The sequence below is a fragment of the Anastrepha obliqua genome, chromosome 2, assembly GCF_027943255.1.
Source record: "Anastrepha obliqua isolate idAnaObli1 chromosome 2, idAnaObli1_1.0, whole genome shotgun sequence".
In the NCBI taxonomy this organism is placed as follows: domain Eukaryota; kingdom Metazoa; phylum Arthropoda; class Insecta; order Diptera; family Tephritidae; genus Anastrepha; species Anastrepha obliqua.
Window position 1 is genome coordinate 108,020,342 of NC_072893.1, and position 26,623 is coordinate 108,046,964.

At 33.2% G+C, this 26,623-nt stretch overlaps 1 protein-coding gene across 2 annotated transcripts in view; it reads left to right on the forward strand.

The window, feature by feature from the left end:
• LOC129239541 (6-phosphofructo-2-kinase/fructose-2,6-bisphosphatase 1) overlaps nucleotides 1-26,623 on the forward strand; it is a 71,873-nt gene that overhangs the window by 16,023 nt on the left and 29,227 nt on the right. Inside the window, exon 1 of one of the 2 annotated variants that reach the window (XM_054875095.1) lies at nucleotides 23,114-23,251. The exons of the other annotated variant lie outside the window; for it this stretch is intronic. The gene's annotated coding sequence lies outside the window, so the exon portion shown is untranslated. Of the gene's footprint in view, nucleotides 1-23,113; nucleotides 23,252-26,623 lie in introns of those variants that run through there. 2 annotated transcript variants of the gene reach the window in all.

The window sequence follows — 26,623 nt, forward strand, 5'->3', positions numbered from 1 at the left end:
TCAAACGGTTGTTTTCAATGGGTGTAATGGCTGTTCTTGAATGGTTTCGGGTTGCTCTTCAGCCCAAATACGGCAATTTTGCTTGTTGAGGTAGCCATTAAGCCATAAATGGGCCTGATAGCTATACTCCATAAGTTGGACTGAGTGCGCCATGAACACTTTTCACAGAGCGTCGATTTTCGTAATACAATTGTACAATTTTAGTAGTACGCGTGATGTGTGAAAAACCAAAACCCTATTGGAAAAAGTACCTCCAATCTGATTACCCTTTATAAATGTCTGTAGTGCAATTATTAGTAAATAAATAAAGTAATATCATATACATATTTTATGCAGCTTAAAATAATAAAAAATAATTTTTCTACGAATTTTAGTTTTTCTGTTTTAACTGAATTTAGGCCATTATTATTCGGGCCGACACTGTACCTATGAGTATTTTATTATATTTTCATTCAAGTATGTGAACAATAAACTGTACGCACATCAAAAATTAAAAAAAAAAATCGACAACAACAATTTCAAATATGATACTAAGTAATTGTGTCGCCAATGTAGTAGTCAATGAATGGAAAAAAATGCAAAACAAAATCAGTAAAATAATCAAAAACGCGCAAAAAAGAACTACGCATAATAAGCATAATGAATAGGCGACAATATAATCAGTCGTAGCTACGCATTTTATTTAAAACACACCCTCTTTACATCTACATACATATCATACATACATGAAAATTTAATTCTGCAGTAAAAAGTGTAAGAACCGCCAATAGGTAAGTAGTTACATTTCGTTAATTGTCTGCAAATTTTTGCAAAAAATTTCCTGAGTATAACAGTAGACTCAGACAGTCACCATACAAAAAGTTTTAAAAGCCCATGTATTAAAATTTACTTTGAGGGAATTTCGGCACGATCAGCAAAATTTTATTTTAGATCCGTCCAAAAAGCATCGAAAAGTTTTTATTTCTTTTTTATGTTCTGTTTTTATTTGTTTTTATTTTTTATTTATTCTTTTTTACTTTATTTATTTATTGTTTTTTTTTTTACCTTTTTGCTTTTTTATTTTATTTTATTTTGTTTAATTTAATTTTATTTTATTTTATTTATTTTTGATATTTTATTTTATTTATTTTTTTATTTTATTTCCTTTTTTTGTTTAATTTAATTTTTTAATTAAATTTTTTTTTTAATTTAACCTTATTTTTTTATATTAATTTTTTTAAATTTTATTTCTTTGTTTTATTTTATTTTTATTATAATTTGGTTATTTGACAGGCGATTAAAAAAATGTCCATTATTCCAGACTTTTTTAGTTTATTTTATTTTGTTTAATTTATTTAATAATTTTTATGTTTTATTTTATTTATTTTATTTTTTTATGTTATTTTATTTATTTAATTTAATTTAATTTTATTTTCTGTTTTTATTTAATTTAATTTTTTTTTATTTAATTTTGTTTTTTTAACTTAACCTTATTTTTTTTATATAATTTTGTTTTTATTTTATTTTTTTTTTTTATTTTTTTTTATTTTTTTTTTTTATTTTTTTATTATTTTTTTTATTATTATAACTTGGGTATTTGACAGGCGATTAAAAAATGTCCATTATTCTAGACTTGAGCAGTTCTACATTTCATTTGTATGTCCTTTTCCGTGCCTCTGTTCACATAGTTTTCACATAGTTGAGTCAACTCACACGAGCGAGGTTGCCAGTGATTCAACCAGCTCATAAAGTTTTCAGATAGATAACTCCGAGCTTTGCATTTCGATCTCATCGTCTTTGGTGCCCTATATCATCCCTGTGTCATCAAACGGTGATTTTTTCTGGATGTAATGGTGTTTCGATGAGGTTTTTTACAATGTCCAAAACATTGCTCTGATGACTGCCAAATCCCAACTAGCCTCAAAAGAACTGAAAACTCGTATCAACTATCAGAGAAAATACTGTCTCCTGTTTAAAGTCTTCCGCCTCTAGAGTTCAACACATTTTACAACTCTGCAATTAAGATATATACTCTTATTAATTCTTATTGTTCCGCGGGGGAGCATAGGGCACCACAAGTAGTTTCCTCCATTTGTTTCTGCCAAGCGCCTACACATCAAATTCGATTTACTGTGCATATCAGCCGTCGTAGCCGAACGGGTTGGTGCGTGACTACCATTCGGAATTCAAAGAGAACGTAGGTTCAAATCTCGGTGAAAGACTAAATCGAAGAAAAAGTGTTTTCTAATAGCGGTCGCCCTCGGCAGGCAATGGCAAACGTCCGAGTGTATTTCTACCATGAAAAAGCTCCTCATAAAAATATCTGCCGTTCGGAGTCGGCTTAAAGCAGTAGGTCCCTCCATTTGTGAAACAACATCAAATAGGAGGAGGAGCTCGGCTAAACATCCAAAAAGGGTGTAAGCTCCAATTATATATATGTATATGTGCATATCTATGAATATTTAGCGCGGACTAGTACTGTTCCAACATCTATTACAATCGGACTAGTTGCGAGACAAACTGATTTACTGTGTGCATATTGTTGCTACTTGCAAATGTGTGCGTATACGTTCAAAATGTGTGAAAATTCAGTGCAAATAATTAAATACACAATTTTGAAAATGTACGAGAATATATAATATGTAAGTCAATTGTACCTCGAATATGGTAGTGTATAATTATGTGTGTACTTATCTATGGATGTGTGGACTATGTGTGTTGTACATGGGTTCATGCACGAGTACTGATGGTTGAATGAATTGGCTTCACACGGCGATCTGTAGATCATAAGCCATAACGTTGTTGTTTTAACACTGTATTTTCTCTTGGAATGCCACAGACAAAAATATTTTGTTTACTGATTTCTTTTTTGTTTAACCCTTAACTGGTATCGTGGGGGCCGCGCAGACCCCACGCGTTTTATTTTTTTGAATTTCTTAAAAACTACGCATAGTACGCGGCTGCCATTTTGAGTAATCTCATTACGTCGCGACACGCGGCGGGTGTCGGACGTTCGGCGCTGACGCTTTTACCAGAGCGGAGCTACGTACGTTTCGGGGGCCGTGCGGACCCCACTATACCCCCACTAAACGTTGAAATACTTATGTTTTAGTTTATTTTTTCAAAGTTGATTTTATAAGAAATAAGAAAACATACATATGTTAGCTAAAGACTTTCGAAATAATAGTTTTTTTTATTTTCATAGTGGTAAGAAAAAAATACCAAAAAATTGTCCAAATTTTGTGATCTCTTGTAGTAAACAAGTTAAAAGAAGTATATGAATAAAAACTTATTAATTTCATAAAACAAGCTTGTTATTTGTCCTATCAAAATAATTCTTGAAAAAATTGTAGACATTTGTCTCCTAGAATCTAGTTTCGTTAGTAAAATTTACGATACCAGTTAAGGGTTAAGTGTGCATTTTTAAAAATCTTGTCATTTGTTTTTAAAAATAATGATATATGTAAATACATTAGGGCGGGTCAACTTGTTCTTAAAACATATAAACGAGTTTTTTTCGGCTACTAACACTATTCCACTGGCAATTTTGAACAAAATTGTTTTTGTTTGGCAATTTCGATCTAAAAAGTTCAGGCAAGTTTAGCCCAAAATCGGATTTCGAGCCACTTTCTTTTTAATTTTAGTTATTAACCCCCAATAAATTTTCTTTTATTTATTTATTTAGCTATATTTTTTTGGAAGAAAATATTTGTATTTGGGTTTTGGATAGGAGAAATTCAATTTCTGATATTTACTTTGTTGAAAACCTTTCGCTATTGATTATTTCCAAAGGACGAGACCCGATTTTCTCTACTTTTAAATAAAGAAAAAAATATTCATTGCAATTATTTTATTTGAAATTATGAAAAAAATATATAAAAAGCATAAACGTATTTGATAATAAAGCAGACTCTAGGAGTATAATGCTTCAGAAAGAGTTATATTCATCATAATTCACTATAATTGACCTTCTCAACGATTGAGATTTTTCAAGTCGAGTTAAGGCTCCTGAGCAACCACTGAGCGCTTAATTGATGAGAAAATTTTCAAATCATTCGCGAAAAGCGAGACATTTGAAAAGGAAAAACATTTGCGTATGCCATTAATAAAAATAGCAAAAAGATGTCGCCCTAAGATGCTCCCCAAGGCGACACCTTAAGTAGCAACAAAGTGGTTCGATAAAACTCCATCGATTTTTACCGCGCACCCTCTGCCCGTCAAATATGACTTAAGCCATGGCAGAAAGTTGGAGTGACAGTCCAAGGGAGCCAGCTTGTTTACTAGAATCTCGTGCGACGTCTGGAATTTCGTGCGACAAGTTTAGTAGCTGTAGTGCAGCCAGTTACAAAACCACGTTGGTTTACGTTAATTGAAGACTTAACCGAAAAATAAATTTTCTGTTTTACAATGCATTCAAACATCGACTTGGAAATCAGCCTACAATGTGAACATAATTTTTTCTTCCGCTTTTAAAAATGGTGTGACGATTGTAAATTTCCTTTCATTTAAGAAAGTGCCTGTATATAAGGATTTTTTTTATAGATAATCTGAAGAGGAATTTCCAACGTTGGTCAATTCTTGAGCAAGATAGCTGAAAAACTGTCAGCATCTGTATGTGACGAAGGTTTGAGGGAAGACATCTCCTTGAAAATGCTATCAAATGAAATGTGGAAATTGCCAAAATTTAGAAACGAAGCCGTCATAATTTGACAGTATGCAAATAAGTATCATACTTGTAAATTTATCATCTAACATCATCGAAGCAGGTTTACTTGAACTCGACTTTTTAGATTTGACAAAATTCTAAAATGATTTCGGATTTGCTTTGATGTTCTGCCTCAGTGCTAAAAATATAGTTTTTGACAATCAGATTATCAACGGATTTACATTTCTTTCGAAATGCTTCTATTTTACGTAAGAAATCGCCGAAAAAGCCGAATTTAACCCACCCTAGTGCACATATTTCTGCGTATATTATATGAATGTATTGTATTTGCAAGTATGCACCTCTGGCCATCTGAAATTTAAAAATTTTAAGTGTTTATGCGTGGGAAAAAATTTATTTTGATGCATTTATGTTTATTTTTTATTTTCTTTTCAATTTTTTTTATTTGTTTTTCGGTTTTTTTTCTTTTTCTTGGTATTTACTTTTATGTTTACTAATGTTCATATTTAAATTTTGTATAAACAGTACAGCTATAGTATTTAGCAATTTAAATGTATCCATTTTTTATGTGGGTTAGTCGACTGGGGTCGTACATTACTTTATATATTTATATACATACTAACATGGCTGGTTTATTTTTTAAAATGCTATAGAATAACACTATTCAAAACAAAAAAAGGAGACCTTCCGATTAATTGTCCACTCCAAACAGTCAATTGGCTTCTCTGCTACTGCGTGGGTCTCCAAACCGCTGAAATTAAACAATGTGGCGCTTGAAAAAAATATAATTTTTGAGAAAAAAATGTATGATTTGCCAGGTGGCTTCACTTGTTTCCTATCGATCTGGCTGGCAAAGCGATTGCAGCAAAAGCAGCGACACGCATGAATGCCATATCGAAATGGAAAAAGTATCTTGGCCATTCGGCCATACTGAACAGGAACAGTATTATCTCTTCCGACATAGGCTATCATGTAAGTCTTCCATCACCACCCTTGCTATTTTCCTGTTCACTCCCAACCAGGGAAGAATGGAAGACAAATCTTACCGAAATCGATGGCCCTTTGATTATATATACAGATGGTTCAAAAAAAGACGGTAAAGTGGGATTTGGAATATTTTCCAATTCCCCTCACATCAATCTATCATTTAGATTACTCGACTACTGTAGTGTATTCCAAGCGGAAGTATGCGCTATCTGGTATGCTGCGAAAACTATCTCAGAGCAGATACTGCGAGGACGAAGATGAGGAAGTATCGAGCAGACATTTGCTGTGCAGTTGTCCCGGCCTAGCCAGAAGTCGACTCGCTCTTCTAGGCTCTCCAACAATTGACAATCTTCCTGTACTCTCTGACCTGAAAATCGAATCTCTCATTAAATTTTCGAAACGAATTAATCTATAATAAAAATCTCGGTTAGGTGGGGAAATCATATAATATAATGAGCTCTAGGGCAACACAACGGACCCAACTTGCGGTCTATGTGGCACTCCGATGCGGCGTCACCCTTAAACCAACCAACCAACCAACCAGGTGGTTGCCCCAAAACCTATACAGAGAAGAAATGAATGGTTATTTCCTTTCGTTTTCTCAGTTACTTGAAGCTTATTAGTGAACAGGGTGTGGTGTTTGTGCAAAATTATTCTCATATAAAAAACTGTCGTGCATTCGTTATATGAAGAAAATATGCAACACCGTCAGGGAAAAAAATTATCAAGAATCAACAAATTTGGCCCACTTAAAACTGACACTTTATTATACCAAAATTTATTGAGCTATAAAACTGTGTTAAAATGTTCGACATTTTGATGAAAATTTGTCGAACTTTTATAAGGCTTGAACAAAGCTTGAAACATTCATTTGTATGTTATTTGTTGTAGAATTAACTATATTTAAAAATTAATCACACAATCATCACAAAAAAATAAAATAAAATAAAAAAAAATTAATAAAGAGAAAATTAATACAAAACATTAAAAAAAAATTAACAAAGAAAAAAAATGAATGGAAAAAAAATTTATAAAAGAAAAATTAATAAAAACAATTAATAAAGAAAAAATGAATATGGGTGTTTCCAAACTGGCGTGACGTGACATTTGTATGACTAAATGTCAAAAAAAAAAAATGCTTTACTTAACGTTTTGAAACATTTTATATGAATAGTTGCATTGTAATAAAGGGGACTTCATTTTAGTAAACAAGTTACCGAAATTTATTAACAACACTCAATAATATAAGCTAATATATAGGCTGGCGTGACGTTACAAAAAACGGAAGTCCCCCTTACCTTGAATTTTGAAAAAGCATAATTCTTCGAATTTTGTAGAACTATTCGAGTGAAACTTTTTGTCAGGATATTTAAATATTTAAGGTTCACATTCCAATTTCCTATGTTAAAAAAATGGTTTCAGTTTTTTTTTTACCACACAAAGTCTCTGGCGTGACGTTACCTGGCGTTATGTTACTGAAATTTATATAAATTATTTTTTTTGTTGATATACCAATTTTTACATTTTTTGTAGAAATTTCAAATAGAGGGGGTGTATGTAGATATTCAATTCGGGTTAGCGCTGTGATTTTGATGTTTTGAGAAAATAAACGAAATAAATAGGCACATAACTTTTGACGTTTAAAAATAAAACATGAATTTTATTTCAAAAACACGATTTTGTTTATTTAAATATTCCAAGTTAATTTTATTATTATACAACACTTTTATGTGAAAACGCAGTCTCGGCTGCTTTTATTTGCCTGTCTTCGCTGCTTGATAAATGATGAATTTTATGTATTCCAGAAATTTTCGGCAACTCATTCCACTTTTCTATTAGCAAAACAGAAAACTCTTCTATTTGCTGTGTGGGAATGTAAACTAAGTTAACTCCAAATATATGATTTCGAGCACATTGGTAAAAAGAAACTGCAGTATCCAAAATTATATTTTTCGTTTTTGTTACCTGCCAAACTTTTCGTTTTATCGTTGCTCCTACGCCATCGACCGCACCTTTCCCATGAGAAGTTGCAAAATAATTCCACTCTAAAACTTTGCAACCAAATTCAAAAACAAAATCTGGCAGGCTTCGCGCAATATACTTATTTTTAAACTGAGAGCTATTCCATCCGAAAAAATATAAATATTTTGAAATTGCCCATGCTCTTTTTTGATTATGTCTACAAGTTTTGTTAAAAAACAGCACACGTCGAATTTATTGTGAGTGAGTTTGTCACTGATTATAGAGTACGATTTTACTTCGCCAACTAGCCAAGCAACGCAAGTGAAAATGGTAACTTGACGGTAGCTAAAATGTGCGCTTTGCACCTCATTTTGACAAGTTAACCTATAATTCTCTGCGAAGTCAATTTGAAGAATTAGATCGTCGGAGCTAATGTCATTTTTTTTGCTTTCGAAATAGTTTTGTTGGGAACGTTTAATAAAAAAGTGGCGTTTAAACAAAGGTAACTGGGCATCTAGTTCGTACAAAAGATCAGACAAAGATCCTTCGGTGTATGTCAAAGCAATGCGGTCTTCAACTTTGCGCCAATGTTTCCATTTAACAGATTCATCCATCAATGGCCAATATTTTAAGGGCACTAATTCATTTCTTACATCCTGAACACAATGTTTGCACTTGTTCATCATACACTGTTCGTTTTTAATGTTGCAACAAGCAGATTCGAGAAATTTTTCAAAGTTGGATGAAAAAGATTTTATAAAATCTGCACTGCTTTCCAAAACAAACGCAAAATTGGCGTGATGCTTACAAGCACACATATTATGTGGTATCTTGCACGATAGTTGCACATGTTTTGGTCGCAATTCGTAAAATGCAGACTTGCTAACGAAGTTAGTAGTTTTCTCCAATTTGTAGAGTTCGTACGACTCAGCAACAGACAGCACCATAAAACGCTTGGCCACTACTTCCCCATCGACAATCAATGTGTCCTTTCTACCGGCGGCTTGGACACTAATATCATCTCTTGAGTAAAAGTCTACGACAAACTGTTTTTTTTCTTGTATTGCCGATTTAGATTCGTTCTTCAATGATAATGTACCATATTTTTTGTATAACAAATCAACAATATACCTTCTTTTCTGTGGGTCCGCCGGCAAAGCAGTTTTGGCTTTTTTTAATGCCTTTCCTATTGTTTGCCTGCATTTATAGGGCCGATTGGCTTCTGGGCTATATTCTTTGGCACATTCATTTTTCTTTCTCAGGCGAAATGCTTGTTGTCTTTTACAATTTTGTTTTCTTATTGCATCACTTTTATGCTTGCTGGATTCTAACCTTTTTCTGTACTTTGATGCCCTCTCTTTTGCTTTTAAACGGCTTCTCTCCAGCCTCAGTGGGTCAGTTTTTAGTTTTTCCCTATAGCACTTTGAGTATTTTTTACAGTTACTCGAAGAATCCATCTACATAAGATATGATTGAATTATAATTTATCATCTATCGAGAAAATTACTTACAATATGGCGTGACGTTACGAAACTTTGAAGCTAAATACGACAGAAATTCCTTGCTTAAATGGCGTAATTTTTAATTTAATTTGTAATCTTTATTAACTTTTATTAAAATACCAAATTATTTGCATCTACAATCGCCAGCGCAGTTATAATAAGACTAAATAGCATTTGTATGGCGTGACGTTATTGATGAATATCTTTTAAAAGTAAATGCAAAATTTACCGTTAATTGAATTGAATTAATTGAAATTTACCGCTCTTTTACATTGGTTTTACGCCTAGTTGTTGTTATTGCCAAATTGTAGCTATTAGAGTTGAGTTGTAGAGTTACTCTTAGAAATTTAAACAGCAAAGAAAAACGCTCTTGTAAATAAAAAAACTGATCACCAAGTGAACATGAAATTTGTGTTCCGATAACTCAAGAACGCAATTAAGGAAAATTTTGAAAATATTACTTTTATGATATTTGAATAGTTTTCTTTAATAAATCAAGCAATTTTTTTTGTTTAATCATAGTCTAGGTTTTCGGTTAAGGTAGACTTTTCTGTGGAAGTTCCCATATACAAAAAAATTAATAAACAAAAAATTATAAAAAAATGAATAAGCAAAAACTAATAAACAAAATGAATAAACAAAAATAATAAAAAAATGAATAAAAAAATAAAGAAAAAATGTATAAAAAAATTAAAAAAAAAAATATTATAAAGAAAATTAATAAAATAAATATTTATCAAAAAATAAAATAAAAAACTAGTCAAAACTAACAAAAAAACATAACAAAAGAAAATAATAAAAAATAATAACAAAAAAAAATTAATAAACAAAAAATAAAAAAAAAACTAAAATTAATGTACAAAAAATAAAAAAGTTAAAATAATAAAGAAAATTCGTGAACAAAAAATAATAAACAAAAAATAATAAAAAAAATTAATAAAGATTAATAAAAAAAAATTAATAAAAAATTTATCAAAAAAAAAAAATTATCAAAAAATAAAAATAAAAAACCTGTCAAAACTGGTAAAAATATCGCGTATCCAATATTTTGTTCATGAAAAAAACAATAGTCACAATATCGCGTACCTAATATTTTGCTCATGGGTGTACATATGATTTCTGTCTGTATAAAATAAATATAAAGAAATGAAAAAAAATTAATACAAAAAAACGAATAAAGACAAAAATGAATAAAAATTAATTTATAAACAAAAAAATAAAATAAAATAATAATAAAAAAACTAAAACAAAAAAAATAATAAAATAATAATAAAAACTAAAACAAAAAAAAAATAATAAAGAAAAAAATTATTAATTAACAAAAAATAAAAAAATTAAATTAATAACCCGAAAAAAAAATAAAAAAATTAGTAAACAAAAAATAATAAAAAAATTAAATTAAAAATTAAATAAAAAATTAATAAAGAAGACAGTTTGTAAAAAATTAATCAAAAAATAAAAATCAAACACTAGTCAAAAATTCGCCTATCCAATATTTTGTTCATAAAAATAAATAGTCACAATATCGCGTATCTAGCATTTTACTCATGGATGTGCCTATGATACTGAGTTTCTATTTGTATAAAGTAAATAAATAAATAAATAAATATGAAGAAATGAATAAAAATAATAATTAGTAATAAAAAAAAACTAATAAAGAAGAAAATTTATAATAAAATAAAAAACTAGTCAAAACTGTTCAAAATATCGCGCATGTATATTAATATTTTGTTCATAAAAATTAAAATACTCACAAATACTGGGTGTACGTGTGATACTGAGTTTCTGTTTGTATAAGCTTAGATTTAACAGCCCATTTTGGGGATATACATATCTGCAATAGTCCGCAATTTATTTAGCAGTAATCATTTAATTTGTATAAAATAATGAATAAAGTACAACAAAGTTAAATTTTAATTCCAGTCTAATTCAACCAGCTCTTTAATTTTTCATTTCTTTGCTCTCCCTATTGACACGCGCATTCATAATTAGTAAACAATTGACGTCAGAAGATTCTAATAAGTGTTATAATTGATTTTACTGCCACTGATTAACATCTAACTCACAAGGTTTCTACTCGTAAAAGGAAGTTTTTGTGCACTTGTGTGGTTGTAGTGAATAAACAGCAAAAATCGAGTGAAAAATATTTAACACTAATTGACTATTACGAGTACATGAAGATTCTCGCCTGATGTTTAGCAGCCACACTGGTTTCGACCGTAAAATACCGAATAGCGAAAATAGGAAAACTGTAGGAGGATACATAGTGCGTATTTATGTGCATATCCACTTCATACTTCGTGCAACAAAAATACAGTAGACTTATTAATCGAATCTTAGTTACCACTCCAAACGCTTTGAAATCAAATGGCATCTTAGACAAAGCGTTACACTGTTGATGGCCTACTGCTGAAATATTATGGCTGTCAAGTGGTATTCAATGGCTAGCATATGAGAACCATAAGCAGGAAAACGGCATTTAAGGGCAAAATTAAGTAGCTTTACCAATAAAACTAAAACAAGATCGCATTTCGAGCGAATCATGTATCGAATTCGGAGCATTGAAGAACTTTGGCACTTAAGAGAAAATCGTAGAACAACTTTTTCTACTGCATTTTTTATTAAAATTAAATTGAATTATTTTAATTTTGTTCAATTATTTACACTGTAAATACCGTCGCCGGAGCTTACTTATGCTACGGCGACTAAGTGCCTTTTTAAGATAATTTACAATGAACCCTGAAATATCCCATTCCATTACGGAGACTAAGTGCTTTTTAAAGGTAATCTACAACGGAGCCTGAAATATCCCATTACATGAATCAGCTCTTCAAATGTGTCTCGTTGTTAATACTTTAAGCAGGATTTAGCAAGGTTACTACAGCAAGCACAACAATGTGTTGAGGTCAGAGCGAAAATGTAAATTTCATTTTAATGGAAATTTCATTTTCATTTTTTCCTTTTTATTTTATCTATGACTGGAGATACAAAATGATTTAAAGATAAGACCTACAAGTAGTTGTCCATGTAAAAAAATAAAATGGCCCACAAAAGGATACCATAAACTATATAGCAGTACAAAGCAAAATCAATCTTTTTTTTTTATTTTTTAGATTTTATTATGTTCCAAAAACGGTCTAAGTATAGGTGCTTGCGAAAGATAACGAGCTGTTAGCACATGGATATAAAGTTGATTTTGAATACGAATTGTTTTAATATATCCCGCAAATATTAAAACTAATCAGACCGAGAGATTCAGTACAGTCAATGAAAAAAATAGTAATGGTGTAGTATGGGTTAGGCTAAGGCCTTTATGCACTGCGACCAGATTGAGTTGTTGTGCGCCTCTAAGTGTTTCATTTTAACTATTTAGTATTCCGTGGAATCGAACGAGCTCCTTAAGAGGGAGCATTTGTAAGTCTTCATCCTCTAGTAGGTACGAGCCCAGGATTCTGTGCCTTCTGTGACCTAAAACTTCACAATTGGTGGTTAAGTGTTTCATGGTCTCAACTGCATCACAGCAGAACTTGCATAAGCGAGTGCTTCACAGTCCTATTGTACGAGTATTGAACTGTTTATTGCAGGCAAAGTGGGGTAAGTGGTCCACAGCGCAATCTGAGGTCCTTTTTGTCTAGTGTTAGATGACATTTTGCTCCGTTGGTATTAAAATTTAAGACTTTTTTGGAGTGATTATGACCGTTTGTGCCATTCCAGTATTCCTTGGTTTTTTATTTGGATTCATTTTTTGGTTGTAAAGAAAGAGAAGATAGGATTATCCTTCTGCTTTCAAATGTAAGAGCGTAGCAGTTCTTCAAATTTTATCGATTGGATTTTATCAAATTTATATCGATTTACGTTGCACTATTTCACTTCTAGTAGCCTAGCAAATAGTGAACGGATTCTATATATTAGGGGCATACGCGAGTTTTGAAAGAACTAAAGAGTTGTAGAGCAGCTCCCTTTGATTAAACCTTTGGAAGGAGAAAACAGGTATGATTTTCGAACGTAAAATGACTATCGAACACAACTTCAAAATCAACAAAATCTTTTACCCAAACAAGTTTGTGATTAAACATGGAATCGGGTGTTTTTTAAGAGCTTCTGAACTTAAAATGCTAATACGAAACAGAAATATTTTTGGAATTTATTTTTTTTATTAATTATTTTTGGAATCTATAATCCGGCAATGTCCGCCGCTGCTACAAGTTGCATGGTCCATTCGATGAGTGCAATAAATCCATTGATAAGCGCGCTGTATGCAAACTGCATCGTTTTTTTTGTTTTTTGAAAAAAACTGTCGTCTATGTTGAGCTGTTTAATCAGTCAGCATGGCTCGATTGCGCTCTCCTTTTACCGTAACGGCAGCTCCTTCCTCATTTCGAAATAAATAAGGACCTATGATTCCGTCAGTGCACTCTGAACTTCGCAAAATTCGGACAAAGGTCAACACCTTGAGAGCGACGACGAATCGACTTTTCGGCGTCTTCTTCAACACTTGCCTCTATGAACTTCGCGAGCAGATTTAATTCTTTCAAAGTAAATTCCCACAATTTGGAAACGTTGTTCTGGCATTAAACGATTAATGATTCGTAATTTGGCCGAGTTTAACAAAGTGCGCCAGTCGTTTCTTTCTCGTGCTAAATGGCGCCAGTTGGATACACCAAGTGAAGTCAAGTCCTTCTCCACCTGATCTTTTCAACGCAAAGGAGACCTTTCTCTTCCTCTGCTACCACCAGCTGGTACCGCATCGAAGCGTTTGTATCCATTCGGACGACATGGCCCAGCCAACGAAGCCGCTAGACCTTTATTCACTACACTGTGCCTCTATCGTTGTAAATCTCATACAGCTCATTATTCCATCTTCCACGGTACACACCGACACCAACGTGCAAAGGTCCAAAAATCTCCCGCAGAATCTTTCTCTCAAACACTCCAAGCGACGCTTCATCGGATTTTGTCATCGTCCAAGCTTCTGCGCCATACGTTAGGAAGGGCATCATGAGAGCCTTGTAGAGTGTTAGTTTTGTTCGTCGAGAGAGGACTTTACTGCTCAGTTGCCTACTTAGTCCAAAGTAGCACTTGTTGGCAAGAGAGATTCTTCTTTGGATTTCAAGGCTGACATTGTTATCGGTGTTAATGCTGGTTCCTAAATAAACGCAGTCTTTGACAACTTCGAAATTATAACTGTTAACAGTGACGTGGGTGCCGATACGCGAGTGCGCCGACTGTTTGTTTGAAGACAGGAGTTACTTCGTTTTGTCCTAGTTCACTACCAGACCCATTCGCTTTGCCTCTTTATCCAGTTTGGAGAAGGCAGAACTAACAGCGAGGTTGTTAAGGTCGATGATGTCAATATCCTCATGATTCCTGCTACCCGATTTAAAAATAGGAATTGATGGAAGCGACTTTCCAACGATCTATAAACACACCTGAAGAAAGAGATAGATTTCATATACGTCCCCACGGCAGTCGGTTCTACATTACCGGAACGAACCGGATTTACATATATTCACCCAGGGACTGTGACGCCAGCAGCATTCGTCAAATATTTGTGCTGTTACAACAACAAAAACATAGATTAAATACTCATTACTTAAGAAAATGCGAGAAAAAACCACAATATAACTTTTCATTGAAGTCTTTGCGGCAGTAATACCATTTAAGACATCAATTTCAGCGACAGACAAAGACCCAAGTTGCAATGATTGGGTAGAGCCGACGCAAACGGAGGTATAAACAGGGTCAGCATACACTACGAAATTTGACTTGAAGTGGTCTGCAACAAAAATTGACAGAATCCGTAAGGGATTATGAAAATAACCCATGGAAATTCACACCGGCTGGAATATTGGTACAACCCTGTTTGGCAAGTATGCCAAGGTCAGTTTCAAATTTGGCAATATATTAACACTTTATCGACCGGTTGTGGTTGAGGCTGCCACTCAGTAAGTACCGGCTAAGTCGCGCCCGAATTTACTCCCAGTACCGGCTAAATTTTCACTATGCATTGTGTTGTGCTTATTCCTTTTGTTTTAAAGTAATCGAATTTTATTGATATTTATACTTTATTTTGTATTTGTTTTATACAATTTATTGCCTGTTTAACTTACATTCATGAAATAAATTCAAGGTAACAGTAATTAAATTTTTTAATATATATTTAGAGTGTGGTATCTCTCGTAACAGTCTCCCTTATGTAAGGGAATATTACAAAATTTACATACGAAACATGTTCGACTTCTTATCTTTTTCGATGCACATACTCTACATTATTTTTGGGGGTTTTTGCATTTACTTACCACTTGTCTCTATTCTTATCAGTTTGTGCTTCTTTATGCATGATAATATTTCTGGATGATCTGATTTTGGTGCTCTTCTTGTAGGCTCTGAAGTATTTTTGTGGTTATTTGAGTCTGTTTCGTCACTTTGAAAATTAGTTGATGATACATCAGATATCCACAAAAGTGCCACTTGGTGTAAGAATTTCTTGTATGTCATTTTCGTTAAATGTTGTGTACGTTTTAAATGAATAAAAAAGCGCACAATTGATTAAAAACATTACAACTCGTTTGGTGCACTTCTTAGTTTTTCTAAAAATGGAGTAATACGACAGATATTGATCTGCGCGATCTACGCCCTTCATACATATACTTGTTGTAACTAATTATCGACTCAGGCTTTTGAATTGATATATGTGATTTTCTATTTACACTTCCAGATTCCATTATTCGCGCCGAATGTATCGGCGATATCATGTTTACATTTCGTTTACCGTTATTCCATATCGTTTTTTCTACGAAATGTAGCTTGATCATTTGAAAGGGTTATGTTTTGAAGACATTGTGGAAGACCTCTATTTTTCCGAATGGTCCCACATACCCGTACTTTGTTTTGCAGGAGTACTTCAGCTATATGGACACTGTTATAATAATTGCCCTGATAAACGCGATGCCAAAGATTTTTATACGGATGAATAGCTTCTAGAATAGTGTTTTCTAGTTTCATTCCTTGGCCAGCATACACTTGAAAATTACAAATGTATCCTGTGTGTGCTTCACAGACTGCTCTCACAAGTATGCCGTTACAATTTTCGCAGGATTGTAGGTTCGGAATGATAGTGTTCCTCGCCACGGAATAATACATTCATCTAATGATAACTGTTGACAAGGTTTATATACATCAACAAACCTTTTCTTTAAATAATTTATAACTGGCTGAACTTTTACAAGTCTGTTTGAATTTGTGGATACATCTTCATTATTACAAAAGTGCCAGCTCTACCATATCTGCATAAATTTATTTCTGCTCATTACTTTGCAAAAAACGGAGTTTCGATGCTTTGATCGGTCGACCAATAATCATGAAGTCTATCTTCTTTACTTGGCCCATTAGAACAATTAGACCTAAAAGTCGTTTCATTTCGGGAAACGTAATATCCACCCATTTTTTCGTCTTTGAGATATTTTTATATTTATTGATTACTTGATAGTGATATCTATTCGATTCTGTAATCAAATATTCCAAAAGGTCATCTCCAATAAATAAATTGAGAATGTCCCTTACACTTGCTTCAGATTTTGTTAGAATTTTTATGCCTGGGTTGCCTTCGAAAGGTTCCAAAATAATTGATTTGTCATTTGTTGACCATGTATCTATGTTTACGTCATCAGTGTCATCATTATCTTCTGAATCGCTATATTGCAGTGGCAATAATTTTCGCGGCTTCCGAGTGTTGATAGAAGAATCACTGCTATCATCATTATCATCATAACTGCTATCACCATCACTGTCGCTTTCTGAATAACTGCTATAGTCTGACAAAGCATCTAAGCAAAACTCTTCATCTGCACTTTCTGTATCCATTAGAAACGGTAAAAAACTATTATAATTGATAAAAAATTGGAGAGGTCAGTACAAAGCTGCAAATAATTAACGACGTTGGCGCTGCGAAGTTATAAAAAGAGCAGCCCACTGACAAAAACCGTCGATAACCAAAAGCCGATAAATAGGCTACCGGTCGATAAAGTGTTAATTATATAGAAACTTATCAAGATGGTTGAACTGGTTCAATAATAATAAATATATGTATTTATTGTTTAAATTTTAAGGGGTTAGGGGTAGTCAGAATTTTCAAAAAATCGATTTTTTTTTTGCATTTTCTTAAAGTATAATGTTTTAAAAATATTGTGTAAAAATTTGAAGTGAATCCGACAAATACTTTTCAAGTTATTCAACAATTAACAAAGGGCTCTCGGCCGCTCCGGAGCCGATAGCAAAACTTTAAATGCGTTTTTCTCAAAACTAATATATGTTTTTCAAACTGGTGAACACTGTAACTTAAAAACCGCTACGTAGATTTCAATAAAATTTATACAGCTTTTGAAAAACATAAAAAACTTGTGCCTGATCGAAGGATTTTTTTTTTTCAAAAATTTCGATTTTTTTTAACAATTAACTGTTGGTTTTTTTTTCTAAAATCTGGAAAAAATTTTCTGAGGCCGCCATTTTGTTCATTTTGAAAAAAAAAAGCTTCGATCAGGCACAAGATTATCTATTAATAAAACTAATTTTTCTTGTCCGATTGGTTTTAGATGAATCTGCAAGGACTTGTGATGTTCACCGCAAGGGACTTCTGGAGAAACGGGCTTCACACAAACAGCGATAACTTTTGCAATTATTAATTTTTTTTTTTTGAAATTTTGGTGAAGTCAAGTTAAAACATGATGTTTTTATGCTATGTTTTTATTTTTGTTAAATAAATTAATTAAGGGGGTCCTCTAGTTTCTTGGGTCGAAAATATCGAATTTTTTTTTTTTCATAAATCACATTTACAACATGTGTTAAAAGTATGTGCTGAAGGATTTTTCGATATTCGAAGTGGCTCACAAGTTACGGCCTTGAACGGAGCAGGTATACTTAGCGCGCTCAACGCTGCGCGAACTTTGAAACGCGTTTTTCTCGAGACACTATTTTTCAAAATAGTGACCACGATATTTCAAAAACTACTGAACCGATCTTGTTCAAATATATACCTCATCTTTAATATATTATAAGCCAGCGATTGAACTAGGATTATCATGATTGCTTCGATAGTTTTTTTCCTATGAGCGAAAAAATTAAGAAAAAATAAGTAAAAAATAGAATTTAATTTTCAAAAGTGTATACAAAACCCCTAACCCCTTAATTATTACATTGACTTTTACATTACTTAATTCTTTGATTTTCAACCTTTTTATGTTTCTAACATGGTTGCCATGGTAATGGTAAATTTTACACCGGAAAGTTTCAAAACAACCAGCTAAATCGCTTGAATTAAAAATGAAGTCCCAATTTAAATTCGATAACGCAGCGTTTAGTTTTTCATAATAAGCATTGCGAAAATAATTAAAAGAAAATGTATTTATCATTTCGCAACATTTCTTTAATTTAAGTCTGTTGGCTTGGGCCGTACCTAAAGTAATTTTATATTTCACCTTATAAGGGAGGTTATATATACATATATATGTATATATATATAATATAATTGGCGCGTACGAGAGAGAGGTTTTACCCTGCGATATTTTTCCCTGTTTGAGACCTGAACACATTCGGTAAAGTATGCAGTTCCAGAGTCTATAAGAAACATTCAAATAAATACCAATTTTTTTTAGGTATATATAGAAATCTCAAGCACAGTGTTCCTTTGCGTGTAACAAATATTCATTTATTTTGAATCAAAATAAAAAAAGTCGGATCATAAATACGATTTCTCAAAATGTCTCGCCCATTGCGCCGTCTAGCGGCCCACATGAGGAAATCTCGAAGTCAGCTCTATCAGTGGAAATCGCGTAAAAATTGATAGACAACCCAAAAATGGCAACCAATTGGTTTTTTAATACAGCCATTTGTATGCCATCATAATTTAAATCACCTATACTCGCAATTATCGTGCTTTTAAGTACCTACTGCAAAAATATTACACGGCGCTGTTGATGTCAAAAACAAATTTTACGATTGTAAATACCGCCACTATTTGCAGCTACACAACCCTTGTAGCATATCATGGCTGGCATACCCCACAAAAGACCAAATTCCATTGTGTCAACTAGAAAAGTAATTTGATTGCATTAGTTTCGGTCAGTCGGAAAACGCGTCTGCCTGCTTGTAGCGTATAAATTCCTAACATTTTAGTCATAAGCGCAAAAAATTGATACAAAATCAACAACGATTTTTTATAATAACAACAAACAATATTAAATGTGCGCCGCAACTCTCAATCTAAACCTAAAATCACCGACGTTACACACGTGTTACAACAACACATCAAAAGTTTTAACAGCCTCTTGTAATTATCAACATGTGATCGCGAATAAAATGAATCGTAACGAGCTCGTAATAATGTATGCGTATATAATTTCAAAGCATACAACGAATGTAAGCTGTCTTCAGCTATCAACTATCCGCTATCCACCGAAGAAAGACACAAAGAGAGAATGAGAGGGTGAGCAACAAGTGGAATTTTGTGTTTGCAAATACAAACATAATTACATAAAAGTAGACAGAGCAAAAATAACAAAATCGCTTTATGTATTACAATACATTTGTATGTAGATATGTGTGGCATTTAGCTGTTGCTGTCAATCAGCTATTTGTCTAACCGACCAATCCTCACCATTCGTTTCGTCGTACGAAAACTTACCACTTGTCGCTCGGTGCTCATGCAATGCTGCCATTTTTGTGCATTTCCCAACGAAATTAGTAGGTTTTTGTTTTTTATCTGATTGGTTGAAATGAATGCATGTTTAGCAATATCAACACAGAAAAATACTGACTATATTTTGACAATACGTTTTTGCTTAAATCACGGCAGCTGCCGTAGCCGAATACACGTTTTTTTCAAAAGTTGGTGACCGCAATGGCAAACCTCCTGTGAAGCTCCTGGAAAAAACTTCAAAACGTACACCACAAATCGGGGGAGGCGCAAGAGATGTAAGCGCGAATTATCTATAAAAATATATAAGTAGTATAATGTATTAATTAAAATCATGCATGAAATCTTAGACTAAATTAAATTGCAATTTGATTATCAGCGGAATGATATCAAACCTTCACAAATGATGAACTTTACAAAAGTCGTACTAGGAGAATATATTTCCGGTAGAATGCTTGATTACTCCGAAAAAAATTCCAATTATGCTAGAAAAAAACTTTTGAGTGGTAACACTGCTTCGCACTCACCTGTCTGGCGCTACAACAGCAGAGCAGCATATTGTCAGTAGTTTCCTGTCATTTTTTCGCTGCTTTGCAAATACCTAAATGTTGACACATACGGTCACTGAACTAAGTACGAGTGCTTAAGAGCGCCACATTTTTGTACTTTCTCTTCACATATTTACAAGTTTTAAGCAAAGTTTGAATAATTATCTATTTAAATACTCATAATAATTAAAAATTTCCTCAAGAGGAGGAGGCTACGAGTTTTGTATTTATCGTACCATGGCCTAAATATTACTGGCCATCAAAATATAAAAGGATTTTGCTAATAAATTCTTCTTTAAAATAATTCTTCGACCTAAAATCTCGATTTCTTCCTAAAACTGAAGGCATCTGTAGCTTATCGGTGGTCTTTTCGACCTCTTCATATGTTCTTAAACGTGCTTAGGTCGAGTTTCTCGCTCTTTTTTGGTGCGCCCTTATGTTGTCCCAGATATAAGTACGCCGCTTTACAAGAAAAAATGTTCAGTAATCCCAACATGGGATAAATAAATTTGCAAATTGGACAAAATAGAGTTTTAATCCTCACAGAAACTGCACGTTAATTAAAACAAAGTGTCTACTAAGTGTGGCATGAGTTGCCTCAAAACATAATTTTTGAGGTAATAGAGCTCTTCAGATGAGAGAAAGTAGAGTACCGGTGCCAAAATGTATTAATTTAATTTAATAGCTGCCGGGGTGACTACTAAAACCATTGGGAAACACTTTGGCGGCCGCCGTAGTCGAATGGTTTGATGTGTAACTACCATTCGGGAAAGCGTAGGTTCGAATACCCATTAATGAAACAACAAAATGAATTGAAAGTGAAAAGTTTTTTTCTAATAGCGGTCGCCCCTCGGCAGGCAATGGCAAACCTCTGAGTGTATTTCTACCATGGAAAAGATACGCATAAAAACCATTTGCTGCCCGGAGTCGGCATAAAACTGTATGCCCCTCCATTTGTGGAACAACATCAAGGCAAGCGCACCATAAATTTGGATTCCCACCTCGGAAAAGTTGTAAGTCATACAGCTGAAAGCAGATCTGAGAATTGAGACGCACAATTTGTTTACGACTTGGTTCATAGTGAAGGTGAATGCAAGCTAAGCGTATTTTGCGGGTCAGTACAATAGTTCTGGAGCGCCCATGGCGGGAGTCCGGCTAGGATTTGCAAGATACGGCTCTGTCATCTAAGTACTTCATAATACAATTGCGAATTTATGGAAAGCGCTTTTAAGGAAAATGGAGGGTTAGATGTTGTGCAATAATAGGGAAATAATAACACGTAGCTATTTCTATAGTCATATGTGAAATATTTGGGAAATAACAGAGCGTAGCTATTTCTATAGCCATATTTGTATTTGAGCCGCAAACGTCAACGCTGTATAACAATAGCAAAATTGCGATACGTATAGGATATTGACCAACGGAAAAGAGTTTCAGATAAGGAGACAAGTCAATGTGGTGGGAGTAAAAGTGCGCAGCAGAAGAAGAATAACCAAAGTGCTTGTAAGTTTTACACTGTGAATGTCTGGCTACTGACTGATTAACTGCCTCTTACGCGCACTTACCTTAAGTACTTTCATGCTGTTTATGTCCCAAGCAGGTATTCCATACGAATTCGTGTATACTAGGCCACTTAACAAAATCTAAAGAAAAAAGCAAACAGACTCGACACGAATACAAATACATACAACTAAGTTAATTATTATCAATGCATTTTTTTTTTTAATTTAAGTTTAGCCCAATAGGAGTGAAGTGCTTAATACGTATATAATTACTGAAGGACTACTTCGCGTTAGGAGTTTAATATTTTGCAATAGCACTTTTTTGCGGCTCAGTTATCCGCTGTGACAATCTTCGAACGCCCATAAATCTCGATCTTATCGGTAACGTCGTAGCGACAGCTGGTTTTCTTGATTCACACTCTTCGCTTCTTATACGTTTCCACCATCGACAAATCCAGAATTTGCAGGTTTTTTTGGTTTGCGCGAATTGTAAACTGTTTGCACTGCGTCTTTGATGGAATTGTGGTTAAATTGTGATTCGCCTGTTTGATTTTTTTGTATGTATGTATATTTAAATTTTAGGTATGACATAAGAAATAAAAAAAAAATGCGAAAGAAACTGTGTATGTGTATGGTTTTACAAGTCTTCATCAAATTACTCTTCTATTGATATTCCTGCAGGTCTACGTAAGCCCACTCATCTACTCGCATGTGCAGTTAATTTGCACACTTCCAGTGGTGAGAATCGATTTACGAATGGGCAGCACCGCTACTTTGTTCCCCCTTTTTACTTGACCGATGGCGCCTGGAATTACATTTCCCTTTCATTGTTAGTGTTGTTATCTCAGTTTTATTGGTGGTGTCGACATTATTATCGGCATCGTTGCTGTCACCACTAGGAGTCCACATTCAACATTCAACACTGTGCGCTCCCATACTTTATTGCTTGCTTGCGTGCGAGCTTCGCTTGTTTCCGCTCATTCTTGTCTTGAACGTCAAGGCGAGCGAACACAGTACTAGTTAGTAGTCAGTTAATAGTGAGTCGCAGATTCTTGTGCGCTAATTGGTATTAACCACTGATATTGTAGTGGTAGTACATTTAGCCACTTGGAGCATTGGCATTAGCAGGAAGCCAATTAACTATAAAAGTAACGAGTAAAAGTGCGGAGACCGGTCGCCTACGAATTGTGCTGAAAGTTGAGTGACCAACTAAAAGTGCTGACATCAGTTTTGCTTATTTTATTGCCTGACACCGCATTACTGCACTGTGGTTTTGCTCGCATATGCCGTTATTTGATATACTGGCGCGCAGTCAAAAGCATTTTGGATTACTCGCTGTGACTTTTTTGGCGCCGCAGTCGCTGTGCGCTTTGGCCACCAACGGCATTTTAGTTGATGGATTTATTTATTAAGCGGTAAAAAAGAATAAAAATAAAAGTTACATATGTTTTTTTTTTGTAAACGCCATGAAGAGAGAAGGAAAATCGAAAGTGAATTTTGAAATTATTGTTTATAAGTTAATATTACCAACAACGTTGTAAGAATTGCTAAATTGCTAGGAGCGACGTATAATTGTATTATACCATTTTGCTTTTGGGCGTCAATCGCTGCCGCCGCTAGAGCTGCGAAATCGCCGATTGTGTTTTGTCTGCAGATTTCTTTTATTATTATTTTGATATTCTGTTGTCAGCCGAACGGTTTTTGCAAATGTCGAGTTGATTTTTGTTGCTACAAAAATACGTACATATGTTGTATGCTGCCTGCCAGCTGGTTATTCAGAGTGGACATTTTTATGCATACACTTTTGTACGCATACATTTTGATTTGATTTAATTTTTTTGATTTTTGTTATTTAAATTTTTATTTTTTTCCCCACTTTTTTTTATTTTCATTCTCATTTTTTATTTAAAGTTTTTTTTCTGTTTTCATTCTCATTTTTTTATTTACATTTTTTTTTTATTTATTTCATTATATTCTCTTTGTGACTTTGAAACAACACAAACTACACATCTACGCAGCGACAAACATCCATAAAATTATTTGCGATAAAATCTTCTGCTTGATATTCGCTGCCTATTTTTGGGCCATTTTCGTCGACACTTCGACCATTCACGTGTGACATTTTTGTCTCCGCTTTAGTGTGACTTGTTAGCTTGTTGGCATTGTATCGTTGTTTATGGTGCTGCAGTATTCTCTTTATCGCATAGTAAAAAAAAAGAAAACCACAAAAAAAAAAAAACAAATACCAATTGCTCAGCGTATAGTAAAACAACTCGAGCTCTATTTGATTCTTCCATTGTTGGCCGTTTCTTCTCAACCGGCTACTGTAACTCCAAGCAGGGGTTCAAAAGTGAGATTTTCAAACCCAAAATGGTGAAAAATTATAGTATATAAATTTAACTGTGACTTCGGGTGCTAAAATGTTACCAAATTAATAAACTAGCGCCAATTATAGACGATGTGATGTGCGTCAGCTGTGTTATCAAAACCAGATTATTCAACCTCAACGAAAAGCTTATTTTATTACTTTGGTGCATTATGTGATGAGCGGTCTAAAGTGCCAAGGGGCACTTAACAAGCAAAAAAAATAAGACAAAAATATTGAAAAAAAAATTACGATAAGAATTATTCTAAGCACACTCACTTTGGTGCACAGTGGCGCAATAAAGAAGTCGGACAAAATAGAAATCGAATATCAGAAATTTAATATTTCCGTTTTAGAATTCAAATAGAAAGCAAATTTAGCTCAACTCCTGTCAAAAAGGATGAAAAAACAGTTAAAGAAAATAATAAATAATTAAAAAAAAATGGGGTGTGTGTATTGTGTCGGAAAATTTTTTTAAATTATTATTATTATGTTTTTATTTTATTGTTATTATTATTTTTGTTTATTGTTATTATTATTAAGTTTTTATTTTATTGTTATTATTATTATGTTTTTATTATTTAAAAAAAAAAATTTTTTATTTATTTATTTATTTAAAAATTTTTTTTACTATTTGAATTTTTGTTGTTATTTTTTTAATTTTTGTTTTAATTTTTTTAATATTTAAAAAAAAAAGTTTTTTAATTTTTTTAATATATTTTTTTTTAATTTAAAAACATTTTTTGTTTTTTATATTTATTTTTTTAATTTTTTTTAATTTTTTCTAAATGTTGTTTTTTTTTAATTTTTTTAAATGTTTTTTTTTTTTTAATTTTTTTTTAAATTTTTTTTTTAATTTTTTTTTTTAATTTTTTTAAAATTTTTTTTTTTTTTAATTTTTTTTTTTAATTTTTTTTCAATAATTCAATTAAATTTTTATAAGTTTCTCTAGTAACTCAAGTTAACAATTTTGTGTTTCACTAATAACGCACGCCCTTTACCTCCCCTATATGATCTGACTATTATTATTATTTTGCTGGCGTGCCAATTGGGGGTGCAATGTTCCGAAACAAATAAATTACATTGGAATCGATTTCTGGTTTATTTGACTTTATTTGCGGCCCTGCCAGCGAGTTGTAAGCTGTCGTGAATTCATCGTATAGGCTTCGTCTCCAAGAACCTTTCGCTCGACCTCTACTGTGTGAGTCTGAGAGCCTGATCCCAGTCGCAAATTTTCGCAAAGTATGACCAATCCGTCTCCATTTATGTTTGCGCATCTGGCCTTTGCCTACTTCGTGAGAGGAGCTCATCATTTGACACCCTGTTATCGACCACGCAGGATGACTCTAAGGCAGGGATTTCTGAAGGTCTTAAGCTTTTTTGTTGTTACAACGGCCACAGGATGACTTTAAGGCAGCGATTTATGAAGGTCTTAAGCTTTTTTATTTTTGCAGCGGTCACATACCATGTTTCACAGCCCATATAGGACCACTGATTTATGATCTAACTTTGTCAAATTGATTTTTTATTGATGACTAACATTTTTATCATCGTTAAGTTAACGAACGCGCAAAGTTTATGAATTATTAAAAATAAGACCAATATCCTATCCGAAATAAATTATGAATTACTGCCGAAATGCTGAGTGCTTACGCCGTTGAGCATCTCTCTAAGTCCACCTTACGGCGAATTTTGTGCATAGCCGTTTTGGCCTACACCCTTACAAGACCAAATTAGCTCAAACAGTGAAGCCGCTTGATCATTTTAAGCACCAAATCTTCGCTAGCAGAGCTTTGCCCTTTTGCATCATTCGGCGAAATAATCCGCAAAGCAAAACTTTCTTTATCACCAAGAACGCAATAATCTGCAATGATTTTTTTTTGTTAAAATGTGAGTAAAATAGATCATTTCGGTAATCCTGTAACATTCTTTTTCAGTAGAACAAACAGTAAAAGTCTTGCCGATGCAAGGCATCCATACATACATTTCAGTCCTATGTCTCGGTTACTTATTTTAATTAAATTGTAAAGTTTTTAACGAAAATCCGCTTCGCCTCACCCTTCCTTGGTCGCAATTTCCAAGACGCTTACACCCTTTTTGAGTGTCTGTTCCGAGCTCCTCCTCATATTTGTGGCGTGCGTCTTGATGTTGTTCAACAAATGAAGGGACTTATAGTTTGCCTTGCCTACCGAGGGGCGACTGCTGGAAAAACTTTCTATTATTTGATGTTTCATGCACGGAAATTCGAACCTGCGCGCTTCCGAACAGTATTCATCAACCCATTCGGCTGTGCGTTTTTCAACAGTAAAGGTTTTAAATATATTTCCCAAACCAGCCTAATTACATACATAATTGTAGCTATCTTTATTTTGATATGAAAAAAAATGTTAGGAGTTTTTGGCAAAAAATTACATTTTCATAA